General features: G+C 45.9%; 1 long non-coding RNA gene across 1 annotated transcript; it reads left to right on the top strand.

The window, feature by feature from the left end:
- The first annotated feature begins 660 nt into the window (after positions 1-660).
- Positions 661-5,064, top strand: LOC128328788 (uncharacterized). Its single transcript, XR_008309398.1, has 2 exons — positions 661-869; positions 4,578-5,064. It is a non-coding gene; the product is annotated as an uncharacterized LOC128328788 (long non-coding RNA).
- The last annotated feature ends 6,338 nt before the right edge of the window (positions 5,065-11,402 follow it).

Here is an 11,402-nt window from a genome sequence, read left to right as displayed (position 1 = left end):
TATCTATCTATCTATCTCCTAATTTGATTTCAAACCAGACAACAGAATGGAATACATGGAGGCATCCCAGTTTCTTGGGATTTAAGTAGTAAGCATTTCAGGGACAGAAGACAAAGGCAACTTAAAAAAAACAAACCCATCATCAACTGATTTGCAAAGTCTTATTTTGATGCAAGTCATTTAAAAAAAAGCATTTATTAGCAGCTCTTTACCCCTTATCAAAAATGGATGACTCAGCCTGCAAGATCCCAACATTGAACACCAATTGTTCTCTCTACCCCCATCATGCTTACTTTTAAAAATACAACTTTCTTTTACCTTCCATCGTTCCTCCCCTTCTTGTGAGACAGCACTACCAAGGCAACCCCCACCCCTTTCTCATTATCTCTCCCTCTTTTTTCATTTGTTTTCTTCACATTCCACTTGTTCCCTTTTAAAACTTTTACTTTTAAAAATAAAAGTTTCTTTACCATCCTCCCCTTGCCTTGCCTTCTTGGGGGTCAGTCAGCACAGCAGAACAAGGCGACTATGCAGCCTTCGGGCAGTTTCTTTTCCTTTACATTCTTCTTCTCTCCCCCCGCCCTGCCCCGCCCCACCTCATAGGACTTGCCTTTACTTTACCCCCTGCCTTCTTGTGAGTCAATCTGTCAGCCACACAAACGAAACAAGGCTTTTCTGCAGCCTCCAGCCAGCAGCTTGGCTTCAAAGCTCCAGCACTCCCTCTCGCTGCAGCTGCCTGACTCGTGCCTGCCTGATATCACTCAGCCGGCCTGCTTTCAGTTTCAGTGAGTGCATCTGCGCAGAGGACGGCCGGCCGGGAGCAGCCGTGCTGAGAAGCAGGCAAGAGGGAAAAAGAAGAAGAAGAAGAGGTGGGTATTGGATCACTTTGGTGTTGCTGCAGCAACAGAAAAAGGGAAAAGAGTAAGAAATGGGGAAAAGAGAGAGGGCAATGACTGGCCTTGGGGGCCCCTCAGAGGCTGTGGGCCAGGAGACATTTGTCTCCCTTTGCCTAATTAATGGTACGCCCCTGCTTCACGCCTAGTGAAAGTGGAACTAACTGTTAACATCCAAATAAACAAACAACCAATGTTCCCCCACAAATGCACTGTGGTTAAGTTGGGTTGTGATCCAGAAAGTCTGCATGAGAACAATGAAGCAAGGGGCATGTGTTGTGGTTTTAATTTTTGACTTCATCGGCATGAAGCAACAAGAATGCAGCCTTGGTTTAGAAAGCTATCAGCATTTGCGTGTACAGAGACTTGTTTTCTGTTGCTCATGAGAGCAGGACTAGAACCAATGGGTTGAAATTACCAGGGAGCAAGGGAGTAAGGCCATTAGGTCTAGGTTCTAAAATTACCTAACTGCAGCCCCCGCCCCACCAAGAGTGCTCTTGTTTCCCACTTTTACTTATTCTGGCCTAAGGCCAGGAGGGGGAGATAATTTATGGTACTCATTAAGCTCTGTCTCCTCCTCTTCCAGACACAGAGCAAGCTTTAATCCACCATTCTCTGGAGTTGCCCTCCAAGGCCAACTTATTTTTTGATCAGGATACCTCACAGATTCTCCTTCCTTCTGGCTGATTTCCCTGCTTCCCTCCTGCTCTTTCCCTAAGTTGTTCACTGTGTGCATCTGCTAACCTTCGCTCAATGAGATACCCTTCCCCTTCTTCTGCAGCTCATTTTGATTTTGCAGATAGCTGCTTCTCAAGCTGTCAAGTAGCATTCCTCCCCTGCCCCCTTTGATTCCCTACACCTGATATTAAACTTGAACCCACAGGTGACCCATTCTGGAAGGCAGTTCTGCACTGTGCAAGATTAACACATTAAAACAACATTTTTTTCACTAAATAGGTCTCTCCTTTATAAAAGAAGATTAAACCTAATAAGGTTTAATGACATCTATGAATAGTGTAATCTATAAAGGCTATAGAGAGACTGGCACTGTAAATAAGCATATTGAAACAACATAATACTTACTTTGTGTGCAAATCGATCTTGACAGCCAGATCACGGCAATGCTTTAAGGCATCTAGAGCAGATCGACTTGGTGTGTCCCCATCCCCAGCTCTTTTATCTCCCTTGAGGATTTGATAATGAGACATTACCCCAAACCAAATGCTGCATCGCATGATGGCAAGCAAACAAATTAAGGGAAACCCATGGTGGTTTTTATCTTGTTTCCTGAAAACTCTTTGATTTACTCTCTTCAAGGCAGACTGAGAAGAATCATTTAACATTAATCACCTGTGCCAACATCTACCCAGTGAGGTGAAATTATAAGAGACGTACAAGTAATCCAAGATGGTCCTTTGAAATGTGTTACAGCCTCAGAGAAATTGCTGGCTGCTGCTGATTTGCAGGAAACTTTGTTTTGAAATTAGCAGCCTTTTAACAAAAAATTAAGCTATATCAAAGGATCATTTTTATCTGCATCCATCTGGCATAGCTGGTCAGAACACTGTTCATATATTCCAAACATAGGAGGTTTTCACCATTGGATATTTATTTATTTTATCATTAAATTTTTACTTTATCATTAAATTTTTATACCGCCTTTCATTAAAATAATCTCACGGCGGTTTACAAAACATGTAAAACTACTATAAAACAGATATACAATAAAAATATTAAATTGGAATATAAAAATATAAATCTAATTAAAAGTTTTTAAAAACATACACATTAGGACCACAAAATACAGAGCAGGAACAGCAGCAGCAGCAGCAACAACAACAAAAGCAACATTCATATAAAAGCCTGGATAACAAGCCAAGATCTGACTTGCTTTCTAAAAACTGATGGAGACTTAGGAGCAGAAGCCTACTGGGAGAGCCTGGGGGGCAATAACTGAGAAGGCCCCGTCCCACATGCTTGACAGCCGAGCCTCCCTCATGGTCGGCATCTGGAGCAGATGGTCCCTCAGATATCCAGGGCCCAAACCGTTAAGCGCTTTAAAGACCAAAACCAGCACCTTGAATTTGACCTGGAAACAAATTGGCAGCCAATGTAGCTCTTTCAAATTCGTTTGATATGATCCCAGTGGGCAGCTCCAGACAAAATCCTAGATGACACATTTTCCACTAGCTGCAATTTCTGAATATTCTTCAAGGGCAGCCCCATGTAGAGTGCATTACAGTAATCCAGCCGTAATGTGACTAAGGCATGTGTAACTGTGACCAGTTCTGCCTTCTTGTGCAAAGGCACCCCTGGCCACCACCTTCACATAAGCTCCCAAAAGCAGAGCCGGGTCCAGCAATACCCCCAAGCTGCACACCTGCTCTTTCAAGGGGTGTGCAACCACATCCAGAACCGGTCAAACTCCGCATCTTGATTGGTTTTACTACTGACCAAGAGCACCTCTGTCTTGCCTGGATTCAATTTCAGTTTATTATTTGCATCCAACCCATCACTGCCTCCAGCCCCCAATTCAAGACATCCACTGCCTCCCCAGGATCAGATAAGAAGAGATAGAGATGAGTGTCATCTGCATTTTGCTGACAACTCTGGATGGCTTCTCCCAGTGGTTTCATGTAGATGTTAAACAACATGAGGGACAAACTGAGCCCTTCAGGACTCCACAGGCCAATGGCCAAAGAGCCAAGCACCTTCTGGATCATCCCCCCCGCAGAAAGGCCCAAAGTCTCTCCAAAACAGCACCTCCAATCCCCATACTTGAGAGGCGGTACAGAAAGATACCATGGTCAATGGTATCAAATGCTGCTAAGAGGTCCAGCAGAACCAACAGGGACACACTCCTCCTGCCTTGCTCCCAGCATAGGTGACCCACTAGGGATGTGCATGGAACTGTGGAGCTGCAGTCCGATGCCGTGGGGGGTGGCTCTTTAAGGGCACGGGAGGATGCACTTACCGTTATTTTCTCTGTTATTTTCCAAAATCCATGGTGCAGCAGCGTACCTCCCTGCCGCCCCTTCCTCCATTGTTAGCCAGAAATGTGGAAATATAGTCTGCATGTGTGCTCGCCGCCACGTGTACCTGCCCACCACACCCACCGCATGTCGCGCACGCACGTTGTGTGTGTGATGTGCGCATGCAACATGCAACATGTGGGGCACCCGTGTGTAACAGCAGGTGCACGCACAGACTATACTTCCACATTTCTGGCCAACAATGGGGGAAGGGGCAGAAGGGACGTACGCTGCCGCCCCATGGATTATGGAAAATAACGGAGCGCTGGTGGGGAGAAAGCGGCAGGAGGGGTAAGTGCGCCATCCCCTGCGGCATCGGACTGGCGGAACCACTGGTTCCTCGACTGGTTCCATGCACATCCCTATCATCCACTAGAGCAACAAAGGCAGTTTTAGGATGGAAGATGAAAATGTGGAAGATATTGTGGGAGATATCAGCAAATGTGGTTCATTAGCTTTGGATACTCAAAGATATTGTTACCTGTTTTTGAAGAAGTGTTTTTGTTACAGGATTACGTTGGATAATAGTTTGCACCTGAAGAAAGCTTTGGCCGACATGCGTTGGCCTCTAACAAACCCGTTTACAGCACTGTGGGACTTTTGTCTTGTCATTTTCATCTGTAATTGGTGCTTCTCATTTTTCTTCATCCAGTTTCAGGAAGGAATCCAGATTGAAAGGGGTCTAGATAATCCGTATCATCTACAGTAAGACCCTCTGCACCCAGGAGCCTCTGGAACTAGGGATGTCGAGCTCAAGGGATATCAACAACTAGGGATGTCGAGCTCAAGCTAGTTCGCCATTGAACTTGGTCAGCTTGTATGCTCACCCCCGGCTCACCCTCAATCTGAACCGTATCTGGTTTGGCTTGAATTCGAGCCGAACCAGCGGGGTCTGTTTTTTTTTGGGGGGGGGAACTGAACATTGGACTCAAAGTTTCATGCACCCCCCTGTCTGGAACCACATGCTCTTGGGAGAATTATGGTTGTCTTCTTACCCCCAGATAATATTAGAATGTGGATGGATTGATGAATCGTGGTTTGTTATATGATGTTTTGCTGTTTGTGTTTGGATTAATTTTGTACTGCACTGTAAATTTTATTCTAATAAAGTTGTGGAGCCGGGGGGATGAGATGCAGGAGCATAAGAACAGCCTTGCTTGATAGACCAAGGCCATCTTGTCCAGCTTTCTTTTTCCAGCAGTGACCTACCAGATGATTCTCTGAAGCCCACAACCAGAAGATTAAGGCACACCCCTTCTCCTGCTGTTGCTCCTCTGCAACTGGTATTCAGATGGCCTCTGAGCCAGAAGTAGCCTATAGTTATCAAGACTAGTAGCCATTGATAGACTTGTCCTCCATGCACTTGTCCTATGCCTTTTTAAAGCCATCCAAGCTGGTGGCCATCATTACATCCCATGACAGAGCATTCCATCGCTCAGTTAGGTGCTTCCTTTTGTCTGTCCTAAATTTCTTAGCAATCAATTACATGGGATGCCCCAGTGGTTCAAATGCTCTGAAAGAGGGAGACCACCCTCCTCTTTTCATACCATGTACAATTTTATAAACCTCTATCATGTCTCCCCTTTGCTGCCTCCAAGGTCTCAGATATAGTTTATTCCCAGCCCTGTTTCTTAAGATTCTCATTGCTGGAAACAACAGACATGGAATCTGGGACTTTCTGCATGTGCTCCAGTAAGCCCCCATTGGCACTTTAAGGCTGTACATCTGTCACTCACATTTTGTGTGTGTTTATTACAGAAAACTCTGGCACTTGAGCGTTTTACCCAAGCTGCCACAGAGTAAAATGGAATGGAGGTCCTTGCCTCACCCCTCTGCTTTCCTCTGCGGCAGTTTGGCTATCAAAACCACTGCAGACTAAAGTGCGGGGGCTGCTGCCATGTTGCCTGGGCTCTTCCCCACCCCCACCCCCAGTGTCTACCAGCTGCTACTGAACTCTGGCAGAACCCGATCATACCTGAGCAAGCATGATTTTCCTGTAATGTGTGGGGAAGATCAGTGTCCTGTGAGAGTTCTCTCGCTGCTGCATTTATTGTTGTTTAATTATGTATTGAATCATCAATGTATATAGCTCTTTAGAGGGTGACATAAGCAAGACAGACAAGTCTCTGCCTCAAGGAAAGTGGGAAGAGAGGGCAGGAGCAAAGTGAGAGACAAAGGAAGCAGGGGATGCCCTTGCAGTCCACAAGAGATTCTGCCACAAGGAAGGTGTTAATCTTAGTCTTTTAAGGCCAAAGTACCTATGATGCAAAAGTGCTATGATGAATGGATCTCCCAGTATTTGTATTATTACTAGAAAGCAGTAAAGGCAGGCATGTGTGTGGCTACCTGAATTCAGTCACAGTGGTGGCACCAGCCTGGTTGTTATCCTCCCCCCCCCGCAATAAATAACCCCCAGCTGCGATTATCTCTGGCAAAAAAAAATAATACAGGTACTTGGCTCCCCAACCATCCACCCTGCTGCCCCAATGCAGCTAACAGCAGCTTGGGGGCAGGGGATGATTTAGATTGTGCTATATTTTTATATTGTAGGGTTTGTTGCAGGTGGTAATTTAGATCAGAAAAAAGATGCTGGCGAAAAGGATGAAACCCCTTTTGCCTGGTGCTGTGGCCCCAATCCTATCCAAATCCCCCTGCCCCAGCTGCTTGTAAGGAAAATACAACTGTCAGGGGATCTGTGCATGGATTTCTGGCCTCATATGCCGTTTGGCCCTGGGGTGCCGTAGGACACTTGTGTTTGTTACAGCAGTCTGGCACAGGTGCCTCTCCAAAAGAATATAGAGACTTACAAAGGATTCCTATGTATAGCTCTCACACTCAGCTTCATACAGCTTCATACAAGTTGAAGAAGAAGAAAAAGATTCAGGAGAAGTCGCACAAAAGGTTGGAACAGATTATACAACAGACTTAATGTAAGAACATCAGTGCATATTCCTCATGTATGAGACCGACACATACCCTATAGGTTTAGCATAATTGGAGTGCAGAAGAGAGGGTGAAGTTGCTAGAAGAGTGGATAAGTCTTGTGCTTGAAAATAAATTCTGGGAAAATATATGAATAAATATGATTCTTAATAAGGAGACTCCCAATGACCCACCAATATTTATTTTAGGAAACGGAACAAAAACTGCATAACATCAATGCATTGCAAGAAAACATTCTCCTGAGAGCAAACAAGGTTGGCAAGAGAATTCTGCAATATAAATGGAAACCCTGTTCATCACTCAGAGTTGCCAAATGTTTCAGTGGCCTTTGAAACTTGGCAACTTTGAAGAAATGTCTTACCAATCAGATGGATTAATAGAAATTTCCCAAGAAACGTGGCTCAGTTTTCCTGAGTTTTGTGACTGAAGCCAAAGAATGCAATGCAGGCATAAACACTCTTCAAACTGCCAGCTTTGACTATGAGTGGCACCGTACCAAAGGCATAGGCCCCCACTTTTTTTCTTTTTCTTTCTTTCCCCCCTTTTTTGCCTGGTTCGAATGGGTGAAGCATTAGCTAGTAGTACTGATGGTGGCAATGCTTAGATGCAGCGGTAGTCAATAGGACCTCACCGACATCCTTGTTTGGGGTATGCCAGTTTTGCAGAATTATCTCCCTGGGAGAAAGACCATGATATTCAGAGGCAAACCCTGCATTGATGAGGGTCAAACGATAATAAAGTGATGTGCAATTTGGCTTTGCTTGCTTCCCCCCACTAATGTAAACAGCAGCTGCACGGAGATCATGATTAAGACCATGGCATGGAGAGAAGGGGCTTTAATGGTTCCTCCTGCCACAGTCTCAATCTGGATTGATAGCAATAGCTGCTATTTCCTCAGGAGAGAAGTTCTCATTGGCATCAGAGGGGCTCCCTCACAGAAAAGATAGACACCTTAGGGGGCCTAATCCAGAACAGAACCACAGCAAGGAAAGGGTTCAATTTTCCCCAGACCCGATGAGGTCTCTCCCCCACACCACGGCTACTAGAGACATTAAGAAAAAGAAGCAGGGCCAAACCATTAACATTAGCAACACATTAACATTCAACACATAAAATTAAGGTCATTCACACAATCAAAAATGGTGGTCTGCCCAGGTTTGGGAGCTGTGTGTGCTTCCAATTTTCGGTTGTATGGAAGCAAGCTTGGAGGAAAAGCTACCCAGGTACTGCCACTGATCCTGGCGGTACACACGCTCAGACAAAACTGGGCTGAGCTTCCTTAGACCGGTTTTGCCTGCATGTGTGAATCGCTTCAGTGGATCTTCCTTTCCCCCTGTGATAAACAGCAGTCCTTCAGGGGCTCCTGATTTGGCTTGGAGCCATAGCATTGAAGGTGGAGGGACTGAAGCCTTTGCCCCAGCAGTGGTCTGGATCCAGATAGGACTCCCTGTTACTGCTATATACAGTGGCAAAAGCAAGCACACAGGACCAAACCATGCAGTTAACGTCATGAGTAGTTTTGACTCTTTGCCTGAGTCTGCTGCCTGTCTGAAAAGGTTAGATGCCTCTCATTGGGTAAAGGCAGCTGAATATGCAACCGTTTCCTCCATAATTGCAATATGTTGTGGTATGCATCAGATACTGCTCATCTGTAGCATCTGGTCATGAGGAAAAGCATTTTTCAAAACACAAATCTACATCCATTTGGAAATCTGGGAAAGCAGAGGCATAGTAAAATTCTTTTCACAATGAGGCCAAACTCCACAGATGACCTATTTTCCAGATGGTTAGATGCACAGTGTAGTACATTCAGTGACAACAGAGGGTCAATGCTCATCTCTAGCCATCCTCAGAATGTTTCACAGGGGGGACTCCCAGCAAATATAGGAATCCTGCAGATAGGAATGGACCATGGTGAGAAACAGTTGTTGTGAGGAGTGCCGGGGCAGTTGAAGTGCCACTAATTAAATGATATGATATCATCGGCTGGTGTCTGTCTTATGTTTCTTTTTAGAATGTGAGCCCTTTGGGGACAGGGAGCCATCTTATTTGTTTGTTATTTCTCTTTGTAAACCGCCCTGAGCCATTTTTGGAAGGGCGGTATAGAAATCGAATTATTATTATTATTATTATTATTATTATTATTATTATTATTATTATTATTAAATTACTCACAACTAACTTGTCCTATTAATTTCAATGAGACTTTCATTGAATAATTTAGTCAGAATGTCAGCAATTGTCACTTGATAGCTTACTCGATAACAGTCCCCTCACCTAGATGGGGGAAGCTACCTAAAGGTGCAGCGGGGAAATGACTTGACTAGCAAGCCAGAGGTTGCCGGTCCGAACCCCCGCTGGTATGTTTCCCAGACTATGGGAAGCACCTATATCGGGCAACAGCGATACAGGAAGATGCTGAAAGGCATCATCTCACACAGTGTGGGAGATGGCAATGGTAAACCCATCCTCTATTCTACCAAAGACAACCACAGGGCTCTGTGGTCACCAGAAGTCGACACCAACTAGACGGCACACTTTACTTTTACCTAGATGAAGACTGCATTCATGTGTTAAATAGCACAGTCATCTATCCATGAGTGATGATATTTGATTCATGTTTCACACAATGCCTGCCAGAGGCGCTTTTAGGACTGGGCCATGGGGATCTGGCCCAGTCCTCCACTGCCTGGGGGGCCCTCTGATACTCCCCTCCATGATGGCAGATCTGAGACCAGCATCAGTGTGCTACTATTATGTGTGTGCCAGGCAGCTAACAGCTATGACACAGCCCTTCCTTGACCAGCCCAGGCCATCCTGGACTCCAGTTCTTCGAAAGATGATGATCCTTTTTTAAAGTCCACCCTCCATGGTGAACAGCATTAATCACTAGCACCCCTTCCACTCCCCCACTCTTCCAGCTCACTCATTTTCCTCCGTCCAGAGAGGACAAGTCTCTTTCGCTTTCCCTTTACATCACCACCTTTCAGGTGAATTCTGCCCTTCATTCCCTTCTTGGACAATCCCAGCCCAGCTTGGTCCCCTTGCCTGTGTCAGACTACCAACCTGCCCTTTTTCTGAGGGTCGTGACTTGTACCCTGAGGCTGATGCCTTCTCTCTTGCTCTCCCGCTGAGCAGCCTGGCTGATCTGGTGAGCACCTTGGGATGGGACGGGGATGCAAAACACCCCATTTATGATCTGGTGTGGGCAGGGGGAAAGGGGGGCAATTTTGCAACTTGCTTGCCCCCACCCAGAGCGGAGCTGGAAAAAACGCAGAGCATCCTTCTCTCCCCAGTTTGTCAGGTTGTTGCTGGGAGGGACAGATTCCCATTACCAAGGACAATTGAGTATGTGTATGGGGGAGTGGAATGTCTATTTTAGGGCAGAGCTGCTCAGCTTTGGCCCTCATGTAGATGTTGGCCCACAACTCCCATAATCCTTGACTATAGGCCACTAATTATGGGAGTTGTAGTCCAAAAACAACTGGAGGGCCAAAGTTGAGCAGCCTTGTAACTCCGGCCCTCCTGGAGATGAAGCCTACAACTCCCATCATCCTTTACTATTGGCCATTGTGGCTGGGGATGATGGGCATTGTAGTCCAACAACAGCTGGAGAACTGAGGTTGTGCAGTCTTGTTCTAGGGTGAAGAAAGTGGATGGAGAAATTCAGGTAAAGGGAACTTGAGTTTCTGAAAAGCCAGCAAAAGACTCTCTCTCACCAACCATTTCTGTCACTCAGGAGGTTAATATGGGGAGACCCCAAAGGAGCAATGGTTGTCTTTAATCCGGGGGGGGGGGTGTTTGAGAGAAACTGCTCCTTCCTCCTTCGGGGTTCAGAGTCGAGTGGAACTTTAGGGAAAGCAAGAACTTGCCAGCTGTCTTGTTTGCTTTGCAATTTGGTTTGTTGTGAGCTGGGATAGGCATGCCAGGTTGTGCTGGTGCTTTCTAGGGCTGAGCATGGGTCTCCCTGGTGCTGCTGGTGTGCCGTCTTTACCTAATAAATGCATTTGTACTAGTGACTCCATGGGCATGGTGCTTTACAAAGAAAGGGAGGGCAGGCAGGAGGGCCTCCAAAGGCCTATGGGTCCAGGCTCCAAAATTAACTAAGTGCACCTCTGATGCCTGCTATCATTTAAAGGAAAGGAAAGGAAAGGTTGTGCCATCAAGTCGGTTTCAACTCCTGGTGACCACAGAGCCATAAGAACATAAGAACAGCCCTGCTGGATCAGGCACAAGGCCCATCTAGTCCAGCATCCTGTTTCACACAGTGGCCCACAAGATGTCCCTGGGGAGCCCACAGGAAAGAGGTATGTGCATGCCCTCTCTCCTGCTGTTTTTCCCCTACAACTGGTATTGAGAGGCATCCTGCCTCTGAGGCTGGAGATGGCCCATAGCCACCAGACAAGTAGCCATTGATAGACCTATCCACCATGAATCTATCTAAACCCCCTTTAAAGCCATCCAAGTTGGTGGCCATCACCACATCCCATGGCAAGGAATTCCATAGATTAATTATGTGCTGTGTGAAAAAGTA

Source organism: Hemicordylus capensis, chromosome 6 (genome assembly GCF_027244095.1).
Source record: "Hemicordylus capensis ecotype Gifberg chromosome 6, rHemCap1.1.pri, whole genome shotgun sequence".
Lineage (NCBI taxonomy): Eukaryota > Metazoa > Chordata > Lepidosauria > Squamata > Cordylidae > Hemicordylus > Hemicordylus capensis.
Note: the sequence above shows the minus strand (reverse complement) of the source record. Positions and strands in the feature narration are given on the sequence as shown.